This window comes from Rattus rattus, chromosome 11, assembly GCF_011064425.1.
Source record: "Rattus rattus isolate New Zealand chromosome 11, Rrattus_CSIRO_v1, whole genome shotgun sequence".
NCBI classification, from domain to species: domain Eukaryota; kingdom Metazoa; phylum Chordata; class Mammalia; order Rodentia; family Muridae; genus Rattus; species Rattus rattus.
Genome location: NC_046164.1, coordinates 23170441 through 23192976, shown reverse-complemented (window position 1 = coordinate 23192976; position 22536 = coordinate 23170441). Strand labels below are relative to the sequence as shown.

Genomic DNA, 22536 nt, shown 5'->3' with positions numbered 1-22536 from the left:
TGCCCTTGAGATGGCCACTCCTGACCCAGGTTGGACTCAGTGAGGCAAAGCCAAATGTCTGTGGGTCAAAGTTCCCTCGCCATATGCTAATCAGAAATTCAAGCTCAGTTAGCCTGGCCGTTGCGTAGGGGAGAACTTTGGAACAAATGCTAACAGAGTTGGACACCAGGGGCTCTCACAACTCATAATCCTTTTCAAGAGACAGTCTGTGGTCTGTCTTGGTAGGGGCAGCAGGGAGGAGGCTCCTGTCACAGTTTGATTCATTCTCTGTGGAGTGTTATATATAATAAAATCTGCTGTACAGAACCTGGCTCCTCAAAAGTGGTTTAGAGATCATAAAGCCAAACAGTTAAGGAGGCCTGGCTATGTAAGCAGAAAGGACAGTTGTAGAGGGCACCCAAAGGTGAAGGACTGTGTCCTTAACATGCCCCATCATGGTGTCTCTTACTTGGGAGCTAGAGACAGGAAGATTGGGAGTTCAAGGCCAGCCTCACCACATGGTATCTTCAAGGCTAGCCTGTGCTACATGGGACCCTGTCACAAAGCAAAACAAAATAAAACGAAGTCATGCCTAGATGACCCAGCTTGCAGGCAGTGGAGCTGAGTTTCGTCCTCTTGTTGAGTCTAAGGTTTTGCTCTCTAGTCTTCCTCCTCTCCTAGTTAGAGTGAGGTGGTTTTCCGGTTGCATGGCATTAGCTAAGATAGTAGCACTGTAAAGCCGTCAAGGATGTCTCAGCTCTTTCCCCAGTGTACCAGTGGAGATTCCTCATGATGCTTGCTTACATGCCCTTAGAGGCATGACAGCATCACGTTTCTCTTCCCGCCTCTCCTCTGCCATTCTCAGAAGCGCAGTTCTTTTTAAAAACAAAACAAAAGAAAAGAAAACAAAACCTTCCTGCGACATTTATTTATCTATCTTGCGTGTGTGTGTGATGGTTGGTAAGGTTGTGGCACGCATGGGGAGATCAGAGGACAGTTTGTAGGTGTCGGTTCTCTCCTTCCACCCCATCAGGACCGACTGCAGTTCTCATGGTTGTTGGCCGGTGCCTCTATCTGCTCTCCGAGTTTACTGGCTGAGCCATCTTGCTGGCACCTGTCAGTCGTTCTTTTTGTTTGTTTGTTTGTTTGTTTGTTTGTTTGTTTGAGACAGGGTTTCTCTACTTAACAGAGCCCTGGCTCTCCTAGACTTGATCGGTAGACTAGGCTGACCTCAAACTCACAGAGATGCTCCTGCCTCTGCCTCCCAAATGCTCAGCTAGGCATGCACCACCACTATGCACTCTCAGAGGTTCTTAATGGCAGACTCCTCCTTAGCAGTTTTTGGGTTACTAATGGTGTCTTTTCCTTTTCACGGCTCAGGTAACAAACAAGTTAGAAGGACAGCCTGCGCCCTGCCACCCAGCCTCACTAGCAGCTCCCCGCTCACTGAAGTTTGGTAAGTTAAGGCGGCTTCATCTTGACCACTGCTCAGATGAACACCATATAGGCATTCAGACCATTACATAGCAAGTTCCACAGGCAAATCACTACCCTTCCTCGTTATTTTCATCTTAAAGATTGTTGCTCTTAGGTACATGCACATATATCTTGTGAGTATATGCCATGTGTATGTTGTGCCCAGGGAGGCCAGAATAGGAGTCAAAGCTGCTGGAACCACAGTTACAGATGGTTGTGAGCCACCTGGTATGGGTGGTGGTCCCCTGAAAGAGCAGCAAGTGCTCTTAACTGCTGAGCCATCTCTCAGTCCCTTATTATTTTATTAAAAAACAAGCAAACGCCACCCAAAACAATACTACCTTGTTTGGTTTTGTTTAACATACCAGGCAGAGTGCCCTGTATGTTTGTAAGCACCAGTGTTCCCATAAGAATGGAAATAGAATGGAAAAAAAAGAATAATTTGTTTTTGGGGTTTTGGGGTTGGTTTTGTTGTTGTTGTTGTGGGTCATTGTTGTTGTTCTAGTACTGATCGTAGTGGGCGTATTTGGTGGTGTGTTAGTACTTGGCTTTCATTGAATTATCTGAATCTCTGCAATGCCACCTTCGGCATCTCCCCACCAATCAACAGTGATTTAAGGTGCCTGCAGTTGGGGTGTATCTCATGGAGACTTGGATTCTGGTAATTCTTAAATAGCACACACAATGTTCACAGAGTTCAGCACATTTCCTTTGGGGGGGTAGATTATTGAATTTTTAAGAGGAGACAAGCATGTCCTGTGTGAACTAATAGGAACCCTGTGCTTGCCCAGTGAAAAATTTAAGCTCCTATTACTGAAAGAGAAACCTGTGCTAAGTTACCTGTGCTGCAGCTGAATTAGTGCTGTAGGCTAAGTGCCCCTTCCAAATCACATGGCCTTGCACACATGTACCACACCTGTGTTCCCACACACTTGACCACAATACCATGTACACACCTGCTTGCAGAACACACACTCACACACACACACACACACACACACACACACACAAAGATACACAAAAATGGAGGTAGGAGAGAGAGAGAGAGAGAGAGAGAGAGAGAGAGAGAGACAGAGAGAGAGACAGAGAGAGAGAGACAGACAGAGAGAGAGACAGAGAGAGGTTTAGATATTGTCCAGAGTCAGGCATTAACCACCAGGGAAGGAGGGGCCTGGAACTTGAGTGACATTATGATCTCAGAAGGGAAATAATGGCTTAGTAGGCAGAAATGGGCTGGAGACAGGTGATACTGACAGGGGACAGCCATTTGAGGGTTCTAGCATAATCCACAAGTGTCAGTGGCAAGGAATAGCACACACCTGATGGGCCCAGGTGGAGAAGACTGGCTTCGGGTGTAGAACAAGGACTGGGTTATGTTCTGGAAGAACCTTTGACATTCTTGAGGAGGTGGCTTTCAAGCTGGTGGGCAGATCTGTGGTTGTTGCAACCAGCTTCTGGTAAGAGGTCTGCCCCACCAGCCACATGCTCGTTTCTGTCTTATTCCTTCCTAGTGTAATCAGGCAAGGGTTCTTATTACCTTAGCCCACGTATCCCCCACCAAAGGCTGTGTGTAAACCGTGGGCGTGGAGCACCCACGCTGACTGAGTTTCAGCCTTAGTGTTCTGTGTGGATAGCGTCCTTCCAGAGTACTGTGGAAGTCAGTGTTGTTGTATATGACTGTGACCCAAGCACTTCACGGCCACCCTCAATTATATAACCAGTGTGAGCTGTGTGAAACCCTGTGTCAAAAAAAAAGGATTGTGTGTGTGTGTGTGTGTGTGTGTGTGTGTGTGTGTGTCTGTGTCTGTGTCTGTGTCTGTGTCTGTGTGTGTCCTGACCCTTTTTGACTAATTATCCCCATTCCAAGCAAGTTCATGGATTAGGAAGTGGGTAATCTCCTAGTTGAAAACGGAAGTTGTGTTTGAAATGGAAAAAAAAGTGAGCATGTGAGACAGGTTCTTTTTTGTTTTGTTTTCAATTTTGTTTTGTTTATTAATAAGAACACTGAGCCAGAGTTCATTTATTTATTTAATGTGTGTATACATTTGTAGGGTGATGTGCATGTCCTGTGGATGGAAGTCAGAGAACAATTTTGGGAAGTTGTTTTCTGGGTCTCAGGGATTGAACTCAGGTCCTCTGGTTTGGTGGCAAGCCAGGTCAAAAAGGATGATGTCTGTTGTTGGTGGCTACTGTTAAGTGGCTGTTCCTGGTCCTGAACTAAAGCTCAACCAATGAGACTCCAGGTTTCTCATGAGACCAGCTTCCCATGCACCCCTAAAATTTGCTGGAGAAATTTTCAGAAACAGCCCTCTCTTCTTCTCATCCCAAGACGGCAGCTGCAGGTGAAGGCCTTCGAGTTGCACAGCTTGCCAGCCTGTATGAGGGAAACTGGCTAAGAGCAAATACAACCAAAGGTCAGACAGATAAGCCAAGCAGACTCTCTTTTCTTTAGTCATGTGCTACAGGGCCTGTCACAAAATGACCCTAGCTTGCTCAAAACAATCCCAGAGGTTCTAGAAGCAGCTTTCTGTCTTCTGTCTTTAACAGAATAGTTGTTTTCTTAACACACATTAGTAATATTTACTATATATAGTGTAACGTTAGTACAAAGAAAGTGAGGAAGAGAGAGTCACTGCCCAGGGCCACTGTAAAAGATTCTAGGGTCTGTGCATGAAGGGCAAAAAATTATCCCAGTACAACAAGGTCTCTACAGTGCGGTCCAAGAATGAAACCACAGTTAATAGGAAATACTGACATTAATATTAACAGCTCCACCAAATAAATATTAATAGTGTTCACAGTTCACCATTGGCAAGGTGCTTGCTTGGCACAAATGAAGTCCCTAGTTTTCATCCTGTGGTGGTTTGACTAGGAATGGCCTCCCACAGACTCATATGTTGAATGCTTGGCCAGAGGGAGTGGCACTGTGAGGAGGTGTGGCCTTGTTGGAGTAGGTGTGGTCTTGTTAGAGTAGGTGTGGCCTTATTGGAGTAGGTGTGGCCTTGTTGGAGTAGGTGTGGCCTTGTTGGAGTAGGTGTGGCCTTGTTGGAGTAGGTGTGGCCTTGTTGGAGTAAGTGTGGCCTTGTTGGAGTAGGTGTGGCCTTGTTGGAGTAGGTGTGGCCTTGTTGGAGTAGGTGTGTCACTGTTGCGGGCGGGCTTTGAGGTCTCCTATGTTTAAGCTGCACTCAGTGTGCTCTACAGTCTCCTGCTGCATGCAGTTCAAGATGCAGAACTCTCAGCTCCTTCTCCAGCACCGTGTCTGCTGTATGCCTCCATGCTTCCTGCCATGACAACGATGGACTAACCCTTCAAAACTATCAGCCAGACCCAATTAAATGTGTTCCTTTATAAGAATTGCCATGGTCATGGTATCTCTTCACAGCAATCAACCCTAAGGCACATCCATAACATCTCATAAAATTGGATGTGGTGATGCATTGTCTGTAATACCAGCACTTGGGTGGTGGAAGCAAGAGAGTCAGAAGTCCAGTGTCATTCTTGGCTACATATGGAGTTTGAGACCAGCCTGGGGCATGAAGATCCGATTTTGTTAAAAGTTATCCACAAAAGTGTCATAGCTTCTGTAGCTCATTGGGCTGCCCCTTGCTTCCAAGTGGGATAACCAGTTTTCAAAATGAAAAAGGTAGAAGGTAGATGTGAGTCATGGCTTAACCAATAATGTGGGAGACAAGTAGATGTTTGCCTACAGAGAAAGTCTGGCTACTGTAAGGAAGAGGTTTACTCCCACTGCACAAGGAAAACTCAATCTCAAACCATGTGTCCTTTGGCAGAGTAGCAGCAGCTCAATGGTGGCTCCATGCTTTGTAAAAGGCATTTAATGGTTTGGAAAGAAGGAAACTACTCCCAAGTTCTAAGGCTGAATTACTCAGCTAAGGTCAGCATGGAACCTCTAGGCAGGTTTTGTAGGTGACATTCAAATGTTAGCTAAGTGGTAGAAGTTGCCTAGAATGCACCAGGCTCTGGGTTCAATCCCCACCACACAAGTGTCAGCCCAGAAGCTACCAGGAACGGTATCCTCCAGCCGGTCAGTAGCTGTGCCACTGAAGTCAAAGCTTCCTGCAAGGCTTCACGATGCTCAAAACCAGGTCGCTCCCAGATGTGTTCGTAGCTGCTACACCAAGGACAGACAAACAGAACACCCGACCTTCACTTCAGCCACTCTCAGTGGTGTCTGGGCAAGAATCAGAGGCAAATAAAACAAAACAAAAAACCATGACAGCAACGGAACGGCCATGCGGATTTCATCCAGAAATTAAAAACTTCTGTGTTTAGAGATAGATAGAGTATTGTTGAAACTAAGACCAAAGCCATCAGCATCCAAGGCACTCCTGAAGCAAAGAGTGAGCAGCTTGGCCTTGGGTCCCTGTAGTGAATGGCTGTTCCCCCCAGTCAGGCCCTTAGACCTAAGTTGGTGCTTACTGAGTGCTTTCCTCTCCACATACATAGTCCATCACCAAGTGATTAATCTTCCAAGTATTGGAGTTAGAAGGAGCCCTAGAGATGGTGAGACCAACTGAAATCAGTGTTCATGGAGTGCTTATGATGTGCTAGACACAAGATACACACTTATATATACATGTGTATAGAGTGTTTATGTATATATGCACAGCCTTATACTTGGCTAGAGTCATTCTATATTTATAATAATCCCACCAAGAAAGTTAGGAACCTGGGCATGCTGACACATGCATGTAAGGCCAATACTAGGGATCCGGAGGCAGGAGGACTAGGAATCAAAGCCTGCCTGAGCTATGCAGTGAGACTGCATCTCGGCAAAACAAAACAAACACCGGGTTTACTGGTTTGTCTGTGATTCCAATGCACTGAGGGTGGGGGGGCAAGTGCATCAGGAGTTCATGGCCAGCCTTGGCTACTTAGGATTTCAAGACTAGCCTGAGCTATATGAAACCCTGTTTTAAGCCCCTTTACCTCTTCAAAAAACATTTTTGAACCATGAATTCTAGGAACATACTCAAAGCATAGTACATACCAAGAGTGACTGAAGCCAGATCTTCCTCCCTTTCCCTCCAAAATCCCACAAAGAGTTAACACAAATTTGGGTTGACTTTAAGTTGGGTTTGGGGGAAGAGACATCCTCTAGAGTCCATCTCACCTACAATTAAATATAGAAGGGTAACACCTTTGTGCAGACCAGCTCATTGATTAAAAAATCAAGAAACTAAGACCAAGACCCAGTGGACTGGCCAAGCTTTGGACTCAGGTCCGTTGACGCTATAATCACCTTCCTAGTCAATTTATAGTTTTAGTCTCACATTACTACAATAGAAAACACTGAAAGAGGGTACCCCAAATGTCAACATATATGAGTGTGGATGGGAGTTGTCTGGCCTCAACATCTGCATGTGTGTATTTGATTTATCATTGCTGTGTGTGTTTGTGAACATGGCTCTGCATGCCTGTGTGTGCAGGTGAGTAAAGTCCAAGGGAGGTTGTCCAGCTCCCTCCCTGTCACTTTCCACCTTATTCCTTTGAGACAGAAACTCGAGCTTAGGCTGTCAGTTGCAAGTCCCAGTGGTCCTTCTGTCTCTGGCCCACATAGCACAGCCCAGGTCTTCATAGTTGTCCGTCAAATGCTCTCAAACACTGAGCCATCTTCTAGCCCCCTGAGTTGTTGTGTGTTTTTAAAATTATTTTCTCTCTGTGTGTGTATGTATATATATATATGATGTGTGTGTGTGTGTGTATGATGTGTGTATGTACACATGTTCATGCATGAGTGCACATATGCGTGAGCCACGGTGTGCATATAGAGGTCATATTCTATTCTGGTTTTCATCTTCCACTTTGTTTGAGACGGGGTCTGTTTGGTTGTATGCAGTTAGCTGGCCCCCAAGCTTCCGGGGACTCTTCTGCCCTGCCCCCTATGACTGTAGGAGTTCTGGGGTTCTAGAGGGTGTTACTGTGCTCAGTTTTACCCAGGTCTGGGGATTTGAACTCAGATTCTCACATTTGGGTGGCAACCACTGAACTATCTTCCCAGCCTGTTTTACATGTTGGTTGAGTTCGGAAAGAAGGAAATAAATTGTGCAAGAGAAACTGGGTGACCTGCAGAACCCTAAACTAGTTCCCATTAGCCTCTTAGCAGAGAAGGCATTTGCTGTGACGTGGCCCACGTTGATGCCCTGGTTGCTGTTGTGGCTGTTCACATTTTGAGACAAGGTCTCATTCTATGGAGCTGGGAACTCATTATGTAGCCCAGGTTGGCCTCAAACTTGTCACAGTCCTCCTGTCTCTGCTTCCTGAGTGCTGGAGTTATGGAATGGGCTGCCACACTAAACTAATACTGGCCACTTTCCAGGACAGATCTATATTTTGTGGGGGAGGTGGTGGCGGCAGCAGGGAGGGGGTGGGGGTGGTATATGGACAGTGAGGCTAGCACACAGTTAAAGCTCTGTGTTCTCTGCACTTCAGACAATACTGACAGCAATCAAAGGCACAAGCCTGATGGGTGAGAACAGGAACACGGGGACCTGTCACCTCAGTATGTGAAGACTGGGAAGGGGGGTGTGTGTGGAAAGTGAGGCTAGAGACTGTGCTCTTGGCTTGAGAATTTGATGAGTCACAGTTTCTGGCAGCCCCCAAAATCAATCCTGAAGTCACGTTGAAGGAGAAAGGTGAGATAGCCCAGGGTTGTGTAGAGTCGCCAAAGAGGGAGCTCAGCCTGCCCCATGCCTTTCAACACTGGGGGATCTTGATCGACTGAACAGATTGGGGCCTCTTGGGGAGGCCAGGCACAAGGGCAGATCTGAGCTAGGGTCTGCACTCAGGTAGCAATACTGCCAGTCTGTCCCAGATGCTTTCTCTTAATGACTTGCACTTTTCTCTCCGTGCCTTGAGTGTCCTCTCTCTCTCTGGGACCAGTAAGCCATATGTCCGGAGCCTTTCGATATACCCAAACTTCTTTTTTTTTTTTTTTCGGAGCTGGGGACCGAACCCAGGGCCTTGCACTCCCCTAGGCAAGCGCTCTACCGCTGAGCTAAATCCCCAACCCATACCCAAACTTCTTTCTCCTTAAACCTGCTTTCTCCTGTGGTATCAAGTGTTCCCTTCTAAAACATTCTCCTTCATTAAGATTCCAGTTTGGGCTTCTGCTCCCCAAAAGCTTTTTTTTTTTTTTTTTTTTTTTTTTTTTTTAAATTTTTTTTTTTTTTTTTACACTGAGCACACTGTAGCTGTCTTCAGACACCAGAAGAGGGCACCAGATCTAAGATGGTTGTGAGCCACCATGTGGATGCTGGGAATTGAACTCGGGACCTCTGGAAGAGCAGTCAGTGCTCTTAACCCCTGAGCCATCTCTCCAGCCCTCCATAAGCTTTTTTCTCTCATCTTTGCCACATCCATCTAAACTTCTGTGTCTACAACTACTGTTAGCATAATCCAACCTGCCTTACCTCCGATAAGACTCCACAGTCACGATAAACCGAACAGATAACACGCACGCACGCACACATGCACGCGCGCACACACACACACACACACACACACATACACACACACACACAAGGAAGGAAGAAAGGAAGGAGACAGAATCAGATAGGAAAGAAGGAAGGGGGGAGGGAAGGAAAGAAGGAAGGAAAATACAGTCAGAAGGAAAGAAGGAGGAAGAAAAGACAGACGGAACAGAGGAGTCAGGCCTGGAGGCGCTGCTCAGGACTTAAGAACCTGTTGCTCTTGTAAAGGACTGAGGTTCGGGTCCCAGCACCCACATGGTAACTCACAACCCCTCAGTTCTAGAAGATCTGACACCTTCTTCTGACTCCTCAGGCACCAGGCACCCATACCTACACGTACGCAAAATGCTCATGTGCATAAAACAAGCCTGAAAAAAGAGAAAAGAAAGTTGACTCGCCTTTGTTATAGGAAATCTTTGCCAAGTGAAAGAGGGGCCACCTCTCCTGGGTGCTGTTTCCTGCACTCTATTGTAGGGGTTGGTACCGGGAGGTCGCCCTTTCTCCTTGGCCACTGGCCAATCTATTTCTTTTAGATTTTGTTAATCATGTATCATTAAAAAACAAAACAAACAAGCAAAAAAAAAAAACAAGCCTTTCCCTAATTTGTTTGCTACTTATTAAGTATACCCAGGGGCCAGGGTCATGCTGATGTGGAAACAGGACTTTGGTTTATAACAATGCTCGTGTTTGCTTTGGTTTGCCTGCACCAATTTGGAAAAATTCCCAACTCACTCCCAAGGCTGATACTAGGCTGAGCTTAGGCTCCTAGTAGCTTCCCAGCAAGGAAGCAGCAGCAGCAGCAGCAGCAGCAGCAGCAGCAGCAGCAGCAGCAGCAGCAGCAGCAGCACTGTTCCTGCAGACTCCCTACCCAGAACAAGACAATCATCATGCACAGGGAAGCATTGCTTAGCAAAGTCTGCCCGCAGTCTTTGTGTTTGTGGCAGCTTTGGTAGCTAGTTACACATGCACACGCACACTCTAGAGTTTTACCGTTTCTCCTCGCAGAGAGCACAGCTCTGGGATAGCAGGTGAGCAACAGAAGTTGATTCACTGAAATTTGAGACACCAACCATTTTGGGGAACCTGTATTTTTCAGAAGACCAGAGAAGCCTAATGGCTACAAGCTGAGATTTTGACATCTGAGTGGGTAGTAGGTTCCAATCTTCCTTTACCCCAGTCAGTGGTTTTACTTGGCTTCTTTGGGGTCCCATTTTCTCATTTGGATGAGGAAATCAGAGTTGTCATTGGACTCACCACAGAGGACTTGGGGGGCTGGCATTTGTCTAGAATGTACTTCTAGGCATACTGGGTCATTTCTGTAATCCCACCACCCAGGAAGCAAAGGCAGGCCAATCACCAGGAGTTCCAGACTAGCCTGGGCTACAAAGTGAAGCTGTGCCCCACCACCAATCCAACCCAACCCAACCCAAAATAAATAAATAAATAAAAAGGAATTATAGCAAATGGTCAGCCCTGAAAAACCATGCATGTGAACCTGTACGTACGTGTGTGTGTGTGTGTGTGTGTGTGTGTGTGTGTGTGTGTGTGTGTTTTAAAAAGAGGCCATACATTTGTGTTTTGGGGGTGAGGAGTGTTGCATGGGACACTTTGGAGAGAGGAAAGGGAAGGGGAGAAATGATATAATTAGATTATCTCAAAAATAAAAATACTATGTACAAAACTAATAAAAGAAGAATTTAGCCTCTCTGTAATCCCAGCACTTGGAAGGTGGAGGCAGGAGTTCAGTCCTTGGCTAAGTAGCAAGTTCTAGACCATCCTGGACTATGTGAAGCCCTGCCTGGAGGAAAAAAAAGTTGTTAGTGTTTAGCATAGTTGTGAGAAGCATAGTTTAAGTAGGCATTTCTCAGTGTTTTTGTCTTTGCACATCTTGAAAGCAGATAAAGTGTAATAGGATGCCTAATTCCTTAGGAAGATCTTGTAATTAGAGTTGTTTTTAGTATAACTATGTCCCCAAATACTGCACAGAATGTATTATACTATACTGACATAGCCGTTTATTTGCTTCATCTGTTGATTCTTTGTTCTTTAAAACCACGGGGACCAAACATGATTTTATTTTTGAGACGGTGTCTTGCTACGTAGCTCCGACTTTTCAGAAATCTGTGAAGATTTTGTTCTGTTTTGCTCTGATTCAGCAGATACTCAACCTCTGAGCTGTAACTCAAGCCCTCATTTAAGGTGGTTTTTTTTCTTTTTCTTTTTAGAAGACTCATTTTTACTTGTGTATTTCAGTGTCTTTGGGCTGTCAAATATTTTCCCATGAGGCCAGGTGCCTGTAGAGGCTGGAAGAGGACATTGTATTCCTGGAGCTGGAGTTGCAGGGTTTTGGGAACCAAAGTTTGGTCACCTGGAAGAGCAGTGTGTGCTCTTAAATCCTGAACCATCTCCAGTCCTTTGTTAAATAGAGAGAGATTATCAGTCTCTGAAGTCACTGTAGCTTAGACTGCCCTACATCTGTCATCTTCTGACTCTCCTGAGTAGTCGGGATTGTAAATCTTGCGGATGAGCATCTCTTGTGAGGGGTGTGTGTGTGTGTGTGTGTGTGTGTGTGTGTGTGTGTGTGTGTGTGATGTTTGTAGATGCATTCACCTGTGCATATACGTGTGGAGGTCAGAGGTTGATCTCGGGGTGTCTTCTTCCGTTAGTTTTTACCCTATACAGGATCTCTCATTCATCCTGGGACCCAATAAGTCTGCTCTAATGGCTGGAGTAGAATGGCCAGGGGGTGCCTGGGGTCTAACTGTGTCCATTCCAGCACTGGTGTGGTACCTTTCACCATGCTTGGCTTCTGCATAGGTTCTGAGGATCCAAACTCAGATCCTCATGCTTGCATTTTAGCCACAGACACACATAGACAGACACGCACGCATGCACACACACACACACACACACACACACACACACACACACACACACACGAAACTGGTCCTTATAGATTTTGAACTTAATATCAAAATGCTTGGGGACAAGGGGTAGGGTGTGTGTGTGTGTGTGTTCCTAGGACTCAAACCCAGAGATGTTTCCCATGCTAGACAAGTGCTCTACCATTGACCTACATTCCCAGCATGAAAGTTGTAGTTTCCTAAAGCTAGTTACATTGCGGAATTTCTAAACACATCAATGAAAATTTTATGCTTTGTAATATTGAAGTTCTTGGACTAGCTCGAACTCTCATAGGGCGATGCTAAGTCGCCATGGTCATTTGGAAAATATTGGTTCACTTATTTGTAAAACACTGGCATATGTTTTATTATGTAGCATGCATTGAAATGTGTTGCTGTCACAACTGATATTCCTAAAGCAGCCTTTAATTATTGGCAGGCTGTCAAGTCCATGGTAGCAGATGCAAGGTCCCCACGATTTTAACTTTACTTTGACAGCTGGAATTAGAAACAGCTGTGCCTTTGACGGGACAAGGATACTTTGTTGATTATTTTGCTAGAAAGCCTCTGCCAAAAGCCCAAAGCTGAAGAACTATGTTGGTTCTCTCATACAAATGGCTTTCTAGGTGGGAAGTGGCAAGTCCCTGGTGCAGCTCTGTCACACAAGTGATTCCCCTTGGGACTGCTGTGACAACTAGGTATCAAAACAGGCACTTTACGGGGTGAGTTCCCTGGGGTTCCTGAAACCTCACTTTGAGAACTGTGGGTCTGGTGACTGAAGTTCCAGCGGAAGCCAGCCCCAGAAGGTGCAGACTCATCGCGTGCCTATTGGAGCCTCCCCTTTCCTGGATAATTTGGGAAAACAACAAAAGCTACTGGGACTTCTTTAGGGTGTAGGTTGAGGCCAGCATGGGTGATAGGCAGTTTCCAAAGCCGCATGCACCAAGCTTCTTGAAGCTCTCTTCTGAGCTTTAAAGGAATTAGAGTGACACGGGGACCCGATCTTCCATGTTTCGTCCCACCCACCTCTCTTTCTTCTCTGTACCCTCATGTTTCAGAACTCAAAACTTTCAAAAATCTGAAAGCATTCTACAGGGTAAATATACATGAGGGTCACATATATTCAGGGCAGAACTAGGCCTCCAAAGTTCACAGGTGTTTTGGAAGTGAGCAGCAATCTCTCAATATCGAATACTCTGCCCTTTCAGAATTCTGCAGTTGAAATCTCCAGGGAGAGCTCTTCAGAAGCAGAGGAATTAGGGCCTCTGAAACTTCAAGGCCAGCTGGGTCCACATATCCAGACCATGTCTTTAAAAACAAACAAAAAGACCAAGGCCTCCATTGTACTATTGTGCTGAGGACCTCAGGGCAAAACCTTGACCTGGAATTGTTAGAAATGGGGGTTTGGAATGGGATGATGGGATGTATGGGGCTAGGGATAGAGTGGGACCCTAAATCAACAAATCAAAGAACCAACCAAACAAGAAAACAAGTACTGTCCAGAAAGCACTGACCTCCCTCAGGGACACAAGTCAATCTGTGACCAGCATGAGACAGCATATTTAAATCATAGCATGCCTAGTACTAGGGAGAATCCAGCTTTCTCTGCGGTGAGCATGCAGGGCTTCAATGTCAAGTTTGTTAACACTGTGCGTGCGCGCGCGAGTGTGTGTGTGTGTGTGTGTGTGTGTGTGTGTGTGTGCGCGTGCGTGCGTGTGTACGCGTGTGTGTGTGTGTGCGTGTGTGTGTTGAGGGGAGTAGGAATGGAATTTGTATCGTTTGGTTGGGTTTCATGATCAAATGAGAACCCCTCCCCAGTTGTAGTTTTTCTGATCTTCAGGCAAGAAAGAACGTGTCGAGGTGTGGGAGAGAAGAAAGGAACGAAGAACGGTCTAATGGGTTCTGATCATAGAGGGGCCAGAAGTAGAGGAGTCTGTGTAAGCAGTAGGCATGCTACTAGGGAAATAGACTACAGTGTGCATGGGGTGCAAGTGGGACTCGGGGATCAGGGGCTTAGATGGAGACTGGTGATTCTCTGCTCTGCCCTCAGTACAGGGGTCTGCCCCCCCATGCTGCCTCTCAGCTGTCGTCCCCTAAGTCCTGAACTAAGAGAGATCTCGTGGTCAAGTGCCTAGAATTGTAGACAATAAGTGATGCTTGAAACTTGTTTTGGGGGCAAAGCCCATCACTGAAGATGCTATGGCAGAAGGATGGCGAAACACAGCAATATTATGTCTTTTTTTTTCCTTTTTTTTTTTTTTTTTTTTTTTTTTTTTTTTTTTTTGGAGCTGGGGACCCGAACCCAGGGCCTTGCGCTTCCTAGGCAAGCGCTCTACCACTGAGCTAAATCCCCAACCCCCATATTATGTCTTCTTAAAAACAGCATATTAATTATTATTGGACATTTGTCTGATTGATTAGTTAGTACGTGTGTGTGTTTGCACGTGTGTGGCACGGCACACATGTGGAGATGAGAACACATGGGAGTCAGCTCTCTTCCTTTTCACTGTTTGAGTCCTGTGGATTAAGCTCAGGTCAGGCATGGTCAGGCATGGTAACCTCCTTAGCCATCTCTCCAGCAGAAGACTATGTCTTAAAAAATAATTTGTAGGGCTGGAGAGATGACTCAGTGGCTAAAAACACTGACTGCTCTTCCAGAGGTCTGGAGTTCAATTCCCAGCAACCACATGGTGGCTCACAACCACCTGTAATGAGATCTGATGCCCTCTTCTGGTGTCTGAAGACAGTGACAGTGTGCTCACATATATAAATAAATAAATCTTAAAAAATAATAATTTGTAGTCCTGGAAATGGCTCAGTGCTTAAGGACACTCGCCTTCCCACAGGACCTGGGTTTGATCCCGGCCCCCACGTGACTGCTCATAACCATCTGTCATCCCAGTTCTAGGGCACCTGACACTGTCTCTGGTCATCTCGGATACTGCACATGCACAGTGCACATGACACATGGCAGGACAATCACCCATAGATGAAGTTATACTGCACATGCACAGTGCACACGACACATGGCAGGACAATCACCCATGAGATGAAGCTCAGTTTGGGATTTGGTTTCTTTGGCATAGAGTCACCGTATATGTCTCAGTCTGATTTTAGCCCCTAGCAATCTTCCTGCTTCAGCTTCCTGAGTGCTGGGATTACAGACATACATCACTATACCTTTTCTTTGGGTATTTACTTTTTTGGTTTTTGAGACAAGTCTCAAAGCCCAGGCTAGACCATCCATCCTTGGCAACCATCCTCCCACGTCAGTCTCCTAAGCCTGGCTTGATGCTTGTCTCATTTGCTATCATTCCTTCACACTTTGATGGTTTAAGATGTTCATAAGATCACGTATGAAATGAAACAATATCTTGCCAAGTGTGGCCTTTTTTTATACTAGGATTTAACCAACAGAGCATTCCTTTGCATTTAGACATTTTCACATTTTTGCTCCTCAGAATTCGATTATAACAGAGCACAATCACCACACTTGGGCGGTTGAGGTGGGATTGCTGAGAATTTCAGTGAATCCGGGCTGTTCATGTAACTGAGCTGTGGGCCAGTGTAGGCTAAAACCCTGTTCAACAACAACAACAACAACAACAGAGCTACAAACACCTCCAGAAGTTCAAGTACTTTCCCACACAGACCTCGGACTGGCTCAATGTTAGGGGTACAGTGCTACATGTTCCTCTAGAATCCATGAACACCAGAGTGGAAGGGGGTACTCTAGTGAGGGGTATGTAGAAGAGACCCCCTGGGAAGGAGAAAACATCCCGAATTGTGAAGTTGACCTTGTTACACATTGGATTTCCTTGGGATGCCTGAAGTGTGAACGTCCAGGAGAAGCATCTCATGTGATGGGAAGAAGCAGGAAACTGAGACTGGCAGCCAGAGTGAGGGATAGAGAAGACTGACTAGGAGGCACAGACCATGGGAGGAGCACCACGGCAGGAGGCCAGGAGGCCGTGGTAGAGAGATCACAAGTTCAAGGCCTGCCTGTGCTGAGGAATCCATGTTCTTCAACACAGCACAGTGTGCTTAGGACAGTGAGGTAGAGAAGAAGAGAGGGACCGCAGAGGCCGGGCTGGAGTGGTTGTGCGGTCCGGTTAGCTAATTGTGTTAGAGGGCAGTGCGCACAGACTGTTGTGTAAGCTGGAGGAGACTGCCCTGGCTGGCCGGCCCTGTTGCCACGCCTCTGAGCAGTCAGATAGAAGAGTGAAACCCACCCAGAACTGATTAGTCATTCCAACCCCAGAGAAGGGAAACTGAAGCCTCTGTTGATGAAATGGAAAATAAGACAGGGTTCATACACAAAATGGGAGGAGACAGTTGTGACAGCACTGCAGACCATGCTTTGAAGGTCTAAAGAAACACTTGATTAGAGAGCTGTTCCCATTGAGAGTCTTCCTGGCTTGAAGATGGTTGTTTGTTTGTTTGATATACATCAAGAAACAGTCTTAGAAAGGTAGAAGTACTAGCCCAAGGTCAAATAGCCAGAGTATTTAAAAAGAAAAAAAAAAAAGCTTCCGGTTCCGCAATCAGTTTTCCACACTTCTACTCAAAAGTACCAACTGCGGAATTCTGAGTACTCTTGGGGACTGAGGTGGGGGTGGGGGACAGAAAGGGAGAGGGGCATTTTATTTGCCTAACCTGTCTGCCAAAGCAAACTTGCTTCTCTGGATGGGTTTGCTCTTCCTTTAGGCTCGTAGGTAACGAAATACTCAACCTTCCTCACTGTCTAACTCAGAGCGCCAAGAGCAGGTATGTGCGCGTCGCCTGCATGGGCTTGGGACAGAGGTTCTCTGGACCAGGCTGCCCAAGGACCGCTCTGTCCCTCCTCTGTTTGGTTAACCCTGCTTCTAAGAAGCACCTGACGTGCTGTGGGTGCCGGTCACCCGGTGCCAGCAAGTTTCTGTTGTCCTTCAGTTATAATTGTTAACCTGAATGGAATGCCAAACTTCTGGTTCAGAGCAAGTTGCTGTTTAACTGTGACTAACTTGTGGGCTATGGAAAACGGGGTGTATGTCCTGTTATTGCGGAAGCTACCTTTTCCAGGCACCATTTCCACAATAGCTAGAAATAAGTGCCCCATAAATACGTGGGTGCTGCTGTGTCTGCAGTTGGCCAGGGAGTTCTACCCTTCATCTCCCCTTATTAACTCTTAATTTAGACACCTTTCAGTCGACAAGTCAAGACTTGCTTGGGGATTAGAACAAGGTGATCGTAAGGCCACCTTCAAAACAAAGCAGAAAAACCTCTAAAGCCCCTAGGGTCGAGTTCTATTTCTAGAAGCTTTGCCCACGAACTCCCAACTTCAGATTTGGGTTTGTTCCCTGTCTTACAGGGAAGTGTGGAGACCGGCTTGCTCAATGACATTATTGTACATCACAGGATCGCTTTGCTACCATTATATTGTGTTCTCTCAATGGTGTTTGCTCTGAGGGTGGGTCGAAAGGCTGTTCAGTGTCTCGTAAAACATTTACCAAAAGCACTGAGCCATGGTTTTGAAGGGCATTCTGTTGCCAGAGCGTGGGAGGCGAGGACGGGCAGGGGAAAGCGAGCACCAGGTGTTTGGCAGGTACTGGTTTCATACTTTGGTATTTATTAATATTTAAAACTGTGGATTGCATAGGCCTTGCCCCCCCCCACCCCCTTCTCCTGCAGGCGTGGGGATGGTGATGGGGAAATATGCGGGTTGAGCAAGCAGAAAGAATTTTTTGGTAAATCCTAGTTTCTCAGTGGCTGGAAGTTCCTAAGGAATTGTGACCTTCTTGCTGTTCTCGGTCGTACGAGGGGGCTGAGCCTGTCATGGAGAGGTGTGTGAGAGGTGGCCTGAGCTTTTGCTCTGTACGTGGACTTCCGCAAAGATCTGGGCCTGTGGGTTCTGTGAGGCCAACCAAGTGTCACCTTGTGACTTGTACCTGGTGACTCACTCAATTGAAAGCTTTTGCTAAAAGGCGGCTCTGATTTCTTGAAAATTTTCTCCACCTCACCCCACCCCCCTTCCTCTTGTGTTACGTTTAGACGAGATAAGTACAAATTAGAGGTCATGGTGGAAGCGGTTCTTATCTGCAGATCTAGGTTTAGGCACAGCAACTTTAGAGTCTCTTTGCATTCTTGGCCGTGACCTTGGGGGATTGCTGGGTTAATTAATGTGCATTGGGAAGACTGAGTATTTATTTACACCCCCCCCCCCGACTCCTTTGGTAGAAAATTTGAGCGCAGGTGAACAAGAGGGAGCCTGAACTATTTATTTTTGACCAATTATTATTATCAGCTTTCATGGTGATTATGCTGGACACAGAAACCTATCCATAGTTGTGGCTAAAACCTAAACAGGAAATCAGAAACTCTGAAAAAATACAAGCTTCTTAAAGTGGGGCCCATTCCTGGCCAGTGGTGTCACAGTGTGATGTAGAAAGCACAGCATATGGAATCTTTGGGCCTTTCGTGGCAGTAGACAGAAGCGTGAGGTTGGTATTAATGGTTGAGAAGGCCATCGATCCTGCCAGAGGGAATCTGGCAGTTTCTGCGTCTTTGAACGGTTTCTAATCACTGTAAAGGTGCTAGCGTTCGGAGTTGGAGGAAACGTCTTCTCTGCTAAACCTTCCGGGTTGGGTCCTGTGCCTGGGTGGATAGGACTCCATCTCACAACTGGAGTTCAGGATGTGAGAAGGGCGGCATGTCGAGAGCTTAGTTTTGTGGACTAATAAATGGAGCAGTGGTTTAACTGCTTTGACCACTAAGAGGTTACGAAATTTTCAAAGAGTGAATTAACCTTTTCTTATCCCCCTTGAGATTTCAAGACTAGCTAGGCATGGTAGCGCATGCCTTAAATGCCTGCAGAGGCAGTCCTCCGAGTGCAAGGCCAGTCTGGTCTATATAGAGCAAGTTCCAGGACCCTGTTTTGAAAAAAAAAATTTTTTTTCTCTAAAATTTGGCTTGTCACACAGGTGCACGAGATTGTGCAAGATGTGCAGTTAGACCATCTGAAGTCCTCTGAAAGTCCAAAAGGGAGACTTTGGTTAGTGGAGGAGTCTGACTCTCTGAAGGAGGTAGTTAATGTTAGCCAAATCTGAAACATGATCAGGGGAACAGAAAGGCTCTGAGAAGGGGGTCTTTAGTTTCTAGAGACTTCGAGATCTTCCTTTGCCCTTGTCTCATGGGAGAAGTGCCTTCCTTTCAATTTTTCTAGATTTCAATCCCCCAGATGTGTGGGTATGAGTACCAGCGGTTATTTTATACCCTGTAGGGGATCCTTACCGTTTCACCATAGTTTGTTGATTGACAAATTTTGTTTTTATTAAATGGGGTGAGAATGCTTTTATGTCAGGTTGCTGCCCTCTCTACAAAAGACTGGTAGTGTTCTTTTGAGACAAACTCTGTAGCTGAGGCTGACCTTGAACTCCTGTATCAGTGTGTGGAATGCTAGGCCGGGCTCGTATCTTCCTTTCTGAAGTGTTATCTATGGCTGGCCTGCGGCCTACTGTATAATTAAGCTGGCCTGGAACTAAAGGAGACCCACCTGTCTCTGCCTTGGAAGTGAGGGGATAAAGGCATGGGCCAGCACACCCAGCCCTTTGTTTTGAGAGAGGTTGTCCCATCCAAGCTCCAGCTGGTCTAGAAATTACTGTGCAGCCCAGGTTCACTGCCAACTCCATTAATCCTCCTGCCTTAGACTCCCAAGCACTGGGATTACAGGGATGAGTAACCAACCACTTTTTGATTGTATTTAATCTCACCCCATGAGGTGGACCCCATACCATACACTGAGAAGGTGGTTAAGAACCTGAGATAACAGGTCATGGTCACTAGGAGAAAACCTACAATTATTCTGCTAAAGGGACATAGTACCCAATGGTGTGTTGCTATACCCATAGGTCGCAGCATCATTAAATCCTCTTTACTTAATATTGTCTCAGCTTTCAATAACATTTCTGGTTGTCAGACCCATCCATCCTTTAACTGTTTATTGAAAGTCCATTCTGGGATGTGTTCTCATCTCTCAGTTCTTTTTTCCTGAGTTTTGAGGCAGGGTCCTCACTGTGTACACAGGCTGGCTTTGAACTCGTGGCAGTCTTCCTCAGTCCCCAGTTCGGAGACTCCAGGTGTTTGCCCTTTGCCTGGTTTCATTTTTCAGTTCTTCAACATGACTTCTTGTATGTCCTCCTCCTACCTATCACCACAGGTCAGCTTTGGCTGTCTTAATAAATATGGAGTCTTGCAGTCTATGCTCCTGTGCCTGGCTGTCCTCACTTGGCACTTCCGTGGTATTCGGCCAGGCGGTTACGTGCAGCTCTAATTGATTTGCACATTTGCTACCGAGTTCTGCTTTGTAGGAAGAGACCACAATTTTTAAAAAATTACTTCAGGATTTAAAAACATGAGTGTGAGCTAAAAGGCCATGCCTCTGTGTGTCAGCTCTTCAAAGTTGGGTGACCTCATAAAGGGTGGGATAGAAATGTTATCACCTGAGAGAGCAGAAGGAGAGCCTGTCTCAGGGAGTGTGTTTGCTAAGCGCTCCACATGGGCCATTTATTTAACGGAAGCAGTTGTCTCAGGAGCAACTGCAGCTGTCTTATATGAGGAGCCCAGCCCGAGAAGCTTCGTGAGTCTACAGTGGAGCCTGACTCAAGGTGAAAATCGCTTACCACACTAGAGAGCAATCTTGTCTTGGAGAAGACAGTTGGGGCCCTGCCGCCACTATTTCCCAAGACTCCCTCCCCTACCCACTTCAGTGCTAGTGGTTGAATCCAGGGCTTGGCAAGGGACTGAGCTTCTGAGCTGTATATCCCAGCCCAAGGCAGCCTTACAGAGTACTGGGAATAGGCGTGTCCTCTGTGAGAAAGCCAGTCGTCGGCTTGGGCTTTCTCTTTCCCTTTGTAAGTCACTTGTTTGGAAGATAAGACTTTCTGGGTTCTAACTTGTTTGTTTTGCTTATAAATTTTTCTTTAAGATTCTTTTTTTTTTTTAAACTGTATTCATTTATTTTGGGGGTGGGGGGTTGGGCAGGCACACGCCACAGCCCCTGTGTGTGTGTGTGGAGTTGAAGGTCAGAGGGCAACTGGAGTTGGTTCACTTCTTCCTCCACACGAGTCCCAAGGACTTGATCTCGGGTCTCAGGGTTGACGGTAAAAACCTTTAAGCTGGAGTCGTATCACCAGCCTTAGCTTGGAACTTTTTCGTCCTCGATAAATAGATTCTCAGCCCAGAATTCAGCAGCTTTGAAGTTTTTCCCTAAGTTCAAGCTTTGGTAAGCTTGGGTAAGGAGTACCCATCATAAGAGGGCTGAGCGAATTAAGTCTAGGAGTCAAAGGTCCCGCGCTTTAAAGTGGAATCAGAGGACGTTCTTACAGCAGGAGCTCATCAAAGGCTGGGTTTGTACAGCTCATGCTCAGGGAGAAGAGTTCAAGGAAGTGAACGTTCTGGGGAAAATGTCACCGGACTCTTGTCCAGAAGGTCCTTTCTTAGAATAATAATAAAAGGGCCGTGTGCACCTTCACCGTATTTCCTCCTAGCTGCGAATGGTGGAATTCTGTTTTAAACTTTGCGTGAATGTAGAAAGAGCCCGCGTGACCGAGTGACCTTTTCAGTGAGGCCTGGTGGCTGCGTGGGCCGCTGTCTCCCCAGTGGCATCTGTGAAACTACCCTGAGTGCCTCAGTCGAATATCTCAAGTCTCTTCTAGAAAGAGCAAGGGTTCCTGCTTTCTGTGTAACCCGGGTTTGTCATGTCATGCACCCCTACCCTCACCCCCCTCCCCACTGGTAGAGAGCCTTTCATAGGACACTACTTTTAAAAAAATATCAACTTGCCCTGAATTAATCCTCTCTTTAACGCTATGAACAACCACCAGAACAACATCTTGTAATTGTAGGGTTAAAAAGAAGAAAAGGAAAACCCACTTTCTTGGCTTGGAGACATTGTTCAGTGGCCCTTTTAAAGGACCCAAGTTTAGCTGGCAGTACTTTCATGCGGGCTCACCACAGCCTGTAATTCCAGCCCCAGGACAGCCTCTTCCGGCCTCCACAGGCACCCAGACCCCGTGCACTCCCCTCACCCTAGACACACCTGTAAACACAATTTAAAAATAAAACACACCTTTAAAAACAATCCTTTCTCAAATAATCTCCATGTTCAACATCACCGTTAGTCTTGCGATGTTAAATGAGAACGTTGAAATAAAGGATATGATGATCACAGATCTGGCCAGAAGAGCTGACGTGAGGACTTTTCCGCCTCCGTGTAGCCCGGCTCTCCTCTCTGGCCCCACTCCTGCCACCCGCACAGTGTGTGGTGACCTGTGTCAGCATTACCTTTGGTCTACGGGGCCTCTCAGAACACAGGCTTCCTGGTGTGCCTTCCATGAGTGAGACACTGTACCAAACGATTTATGGTTCCATCCCTGTTCCCACACAACTTTGCTAGCTCAGAATCCTTCACCCTTCTCACAAGAGGGAAACCAAGGCAACGAGCAGTCAGATAATTTGCACAAAGCCGTATGCTTGCTTGGTCTCCAGCTTTCGCTTTGTTCAACCCGTAAACCACCACAGGTCTGAAGCAGTGCCTTTCCCATATCTTCTTCCTCACAATTGAGCTCAATGCAAGAGGCCTTAAACAATTGTTTTCCCTCATAAGTCTTGACTTATCCACACCATGCCCTCCTGGTGAACAGATGCTG

At 46.3% G+C, this 22536-nt stretch overlaps 1 protein-coding gene across 2 annotated transcripts in view; it reads left to right on the top strand.

The window, feature by feature from the left end:
• The first annotated feature begins 1363 nt into the window (after positions 1 to 1363).
• The window catches only part of Rbm47 (RNA binding motif protein 47), a 77309-nt gene continuing 56136 nt past the window's right edge, over positions 1364 to 22536 (top strand). Inside the window, exon 1 of one of the 2 annotated variants that reach the window (XM_032916404.1) lies at positions 1364 to 1435. The gene's annotated coding sequence lies outside the window, so the exon portion shown is untranslated. Of the gene's footprint in view, positions 1436 to 17356; positions 17436 to 22536 lie in introns of those variants that run through there. The other variant, XM_032916401.1, reaches the window with a different exon arrangement.